The sequence below is a fragment of the Haliotis asinina genome, chromosome 13, assembly GCF_037392515.1.
Source record: "Haliotis asinina isolate JCU_RB_2024 chromosome 13, JCU_Hal_asi_v2, whole genome shotgun sequence".
NCBI classification, from domain to species: Eukaryota; Metazoa; Mollusca; class Gastropoda; order Lepetellida; family Haliotidae; genus Haliotis; species Haliotis asinina.
This window is the reverse complement of record NC_090292.1, coordinates 5,879,041-5,884,616: the sequence shown is the minus strand read 5'-3', so window position 1 is coordinate 5,884,616 and position 5,576 is coordinate 5,879,041.

Below are 5,576 nucleotides of genomic sequence, written 5' to 3'. Positions count from 1 at the left end.
GTGCACTTTTGAGGAATATTGAAATAATTATGTCGCTTGAATATATGAAGTTGTAAAATAAACTTACTGAAATGGTTTACTCCATGAAAACCAGGAACTACACTGCCTTCAGGCAGCTTACATTTGTCTGGAGTTAAGTGGTTGACATTTCACTAACCGGTGTGATGTATTCATCCTCGTGGGCGGTTCTATATAGAAAAGTAAAATGAGGCTATATTTTAACGATATTTTCATTTTTTTTCATTAAAGCTCGTGACAAAGCAAAGCAATTTCACGTGGGCCATAAACTTGATATGAAAGAGGAACGATTTTTTGTCCTATTTATTACCCACGTTCTAAAAAATGAATATGTCGTTAACATAATAAACTAGACACGAGGCAACTTGGCAAAAGAAGGGAATGCACGTATAATATCTTGTGATAATAAGCAAGAAGTGAAGCAGCTGTGCAAGTCTTATCACCTGCATATATAATTACATTATCGTTCAATGTACCCAAGGCTACACAGTTACACACACCTGTCTATCCGTGACACCAAATAACGATAATATTCATTTCTGGTTCTGAGTGTTTCAGAGCAACATGTTTCACAATGCAAGGGGGTTTGTTGTTTTCTTTGGCCTTGTAATCACCAGCATCTTCCTTGCATCGATACTCGTCCAAGATCTTAATTCACTCCAAAGGTAACTTGTACTCTAATTACTATTGGTTGATTTACAATAATTCACGCCAAAGGTAACGTGCATTCTAACTGATATTAACAGACCGACATAAGATCCTCATATTTCGTTTTTGACGTTAGGGGAGATAACCACTGATCACTAGAAATTTTAATATGTGTTTTATACATTTTACTTGACAGATTGTTATTGTCGAGTTAATTGGAAATCAGTTAGATAGCCGAACTGCTGAGAGTAGGGAGCATATTTTCCTTCGAACTAAATAATCTATCTGGCAGATGACGTCCGTCTGAGATAACTGAATTGTGTATTTTGTTTCTCTAAAATTCTCATCGTAATTTTATAAAAACCGTGAACACAACCACATGTTCAAGTTGCATATCGTTTCGGTGTCTATACCGAAGCGCAAAAGAAACGTCACCCTACTAACGATTTCACTTTGTAAATGCTAGCTAGACCTTTTTTGTAGCCAATGTTCGAGAAAATTGGTTTCAGATTCTGTATTTGATACAATAAACATGTCAAAACGCAGTTTCTAATTTAAAGTAATGTTGGGACGAGGGTTTTGTGCGTATTTCTGGGAAATCACAATGCACGTGCATCCGTGCAGAGACACCGAACGTGCACCGAATCATTCTCTGTGCGACAGGAGCAAGATGCTCCTATTATCAAGGAAACAAAGGGACCAAGCTTTAGGCAGATTGAATGCTGGCCAGACTGCAAAACATGTTGCAAATCATTTCTCTGTTCATGTTTGAACAATATACCACCTGCAGCAAGGATACCAAGCCCCTGGAAGCAGTGCCGACCATCGTCGGAATGAAATACCGCTAGTGAGTGAGTGAGTGAGTTAATATTTTAAGTCACATCGGTAATGTCTCAGCCATATCGTGACGGGAACTTTTAATACTGAAATGAAATACATGTATCGTATAAAAACCTGTGAGCGAAGGACAGTAAAACAACTAGAATATCACAAATGAGATTAAAACTAGTGTGGAAAGTTTAAAAATAATATCACTATTCGGACAATACAGTATAAAATCAGGCTATAGGTTGCCAGCAACTGAAGGTAGATCGCCATACTAGGGACCATGGGAACTTACAGTGCCTTTGCTACCTGCATGGAGCCTAGTCGGATTTACATCATCCCCTCAGCTGTTAGCAATTTAGACATATCTAGCCAAATATTAAAAATGCAGATATACTACAACTAAGAACAGTGGAAAGTTTAAATTTACTGTGAATGTTTTTGGACTTACGTACCCTCTCAGGAGGACAATAATTTTACAATACTTCAACCCCCTTTGAGGGTACAGCCACCAACAATTCAAGTTACGAATCCAAACTTCCAATAATTAAAATACATCTATTTACACAACAATTTCAAAATTCAACCAAACAATCAATTTCCTTTAAAAAATCAATAATTAAATAAGACCTAACGCTGGTAAAAAGATCATTAATTGTTTTAACTGTAAAATACTTATCCCGTGTGATGGAGAATTCAACACAGTCAAGCAGGATATGCTTGACTGTAACTCTCTCATCACAAGGGATACAAAATGGAGGATCCTCACCTTTTAAAAGGTATGAATGAGTATATCTAGTATGGCCAATACGACATCGTCTTAAAATAACCTCTTCAAATCTGGACTGACAACCCAAGTAGGAGTAACCAACATACGGTTTTATTTCATGTAATCTATTTGTACCTACTTGGGTGTCCCACTTCTTCTGCATCAGATCACGGATATGAGATCTAATGGTGGCTTTGTAATCACTGTAAGGAATAAGAAGTGGTGTCACAGATCTGTTGAGTGCTGCCTTGGCAGCAAGATCGGCCATTGTGTTGCCAGAAATGTCTACGTGGCTTGGTAACCGACAAAAGACGATGTCGTACTGGCCAGTAGCAAGACTATTATACAATTCAATAATATCAATTAAAAGTGGATGTTTACATGATAAATTTTTAATAGCCTGAAGACAAGAAAGAGAATCAGAACAGATTATATATTGTTTACGTTTAGGGTGTCTTTGAATATATTTAAGAGCTGTTAATATGGCGTTACCTTCAGCTGTAAAAATAGAACTGTTATCTGGTAATCTAGAAGATATTGTTCTGGATCCAATGACAGTGGCACAAGCTACTACGCCACCGTCCTTGGACCCATCTGTAAATAAGGATTTATAATTGCTATATTTATGTTTCAATTGATTATATTCTTGTTTATACTGTAATTCATTCGTTTCTGATTTTTTAAGTGATGTTAATGTTAGGTCAACTTGTGGCCTAACCAACTGCCAAGGAGGAGAAGAAAGAAGACGGGAAGGAGCTATATGGTCCAGCTCAATGCTAGAAGCAGCAAGAAATGGCTTAATTCTGAGCCCAATAGGCGGAACAAGGGAAGACGTTTTGGTATACAAATCCTCATAGAGAGGATTAAAAATACAATTAAATGCGGGGTTAGACTCATTAGAAGCTAATTTTGTAATGTTTTGTAAAGATAGTTTGATACGACGTAAGTTGAGAGAAGGCTCATCAGCTTCGACGTATAGACTGTCGATAGGAGAGGTTCTAAAAGAACCAAGACAAAGTCTTAGGCCTTGGTGGTCCACAAGATCAAGTAGTTTTAGGTTGCTTTGACAAGCGCCACCATATACGATGGAGCCGTAATCAAGTTTAGATCAGATCAGTGATCTATATAAGTGAAGAAGGGTAGATTGATCCCCTCCCCATTTTGAATTTGAAACAACCTTTAATAAATCGAGTGCCTTCAGGCATTTGGCTTTAAGGGATTTAATATGCGGCAAAAAGGTCAAATGTGAGTCGAAAATAAGTCCCAAGAACTTGGCCTCCTTGACGACTTTGATTGGGGTACCACTGAGAAATAGTTCTGGTTCTTTATGGGGTTTGTATTTACGATAGAAGTGTATACAATTGGTTTTGGATTTAGAAAATTCAAAGCCGTTTTCAAGACACCATTTACCAGTTTTGTTTAAACACAGCTGCAGTTGCCGTTCAATAGTATGCATATTCTTACCGCGGCAAGAAATATTAAAATCATCCACAAATAAATATCCATCGATTAAATCGTTTAAAACTTTTGATAAACTGTTGATCTTGATGCTAAAAAGAGTGACAGACAAAATACTGCCTTGTGGAACACCCTGATCTTGATTATAATGATCAGACAGGGTAGAACCCACGCGGTCTTGAAATTGCCTGTTATTTAAAAAATTAGCAATGAATTCAGGCAGACGACCTCGCAAACCGAAGTCATGTAAATCCCTCAAAATGCCATGTTTCCAGGTTGTGTCATAAGCTTTTTCAAGATCAAAAAATATAGACACAGCATGTTGTTTGTTAATTAGTGCGTTTTTAACAAATGATTCCAGTCGCACTAAGTGATCGACAGTACTTCTATTTTTACGGAAACCACACTGTATATCTGTGATAAGATTATTTGTTTCCAAGTACCAAACAAGTCGATTATTTATCATGCGCTCCATGGTCTTGCAAACACAGCTAGTTAACGAAATCGGACGATAATTGGACGGATCAGTATGATCACGTCTAGGTTTAGGTATTGGTACTACTATGGCGTCACGCCATGACGGAGGAAAGTTACCCGATGTCCAAATATCATCAAAAATATTGAGACGAGATTCTAGGCAGGATTCTGGTAAGTGCTTCAGGAGTTGATAATGTATGTTATCAGCTCCAGTAGCAGTGTCATGAGCTTGATCAAGAGCAGTATGGAGTTCATGAATAGAAAATGTTTCATTATTATCTTCCCCATTATCAGAATTGAAATTAATAGTTTTCTTTTCTTCTTGTTTTTGATATTGCTGGAATTTTGGTACATAATTTGAAGAGGACGAGTGTTTAGCAAGGGTTTCACCTAGTTTATTCGCAATACCTGATTTATCAGTAAGCAATTGATCTCCATGTTTAAGATGATGGACAGTAGATTTAGTACCTTTACCTTTGATTTTCTGGACCATGTTCCATACCTTGGACATGGGTGTCCGAGAATTTATTTTGGATGCATAATTTTGCCAAGATTGGCGTTTGTTCTGTTTAAAAGTACGCCGTGCGTTAGCATTTAAAATTTTAAATTTATTTAAATTATGCACCTTAGGATGGCGACGGAAATAATGTTCAGCTTTTTTCCTTGCCTTCCTAGCTTGTTTGCAGTCATCGTTGAACCATGGTTTTCTTAAGTGTGGAACTACAGAGGACTTTGGTATACGCACACCAACTATGGAATTCAGTTCATCTGAAAAGCATTTATTAGCATCAGGAACGTCAATAAAACGTTCAGGTTTAAGTTTTTCAGCACACAGTATTTCATATAAAGCCCAGTTAGCCTTTTTAAAATTTCGTCTTGATGATGGAGGAACATCGGATGGAGTTACAGCTTTTAATACAGTAGGAAAATGGTCACTTCCACAGAGGTCATCGTGGACTGACCATTCGAATTCATTTAGTAGTTCGGAAATTGTCAATGACAAGTCAAGAGCAGAATAGGTCCCTGGACCAGGGTGTTAATATGTGTTGGAACCATCATTATAAATACATAAATCCTTGTCAGAACAAAAGTCCTCCAACAATTTATCTTTAGCGTTTGTAGTTACACTACCCCAAAGTGGGTTGTGTCCATTTAAATCTCCCATTATAATACAGGGCTTCTGGAGTTGATCATATAGAGCTTGAAGATCGGTTTTGGCAAACACCGAAGACGGTGAAATATAAAGAGAGCATAGTGTAAACGCTACATGTAAGGTAATTCTCACAGCAACAGCCTGCATATTAGTATTAAGTGGAGCAGGGCTTTGAATAACGTTTTGTCTGACTAGAATGGATGATCCGCCTGTGGCCCTATCAGCTGG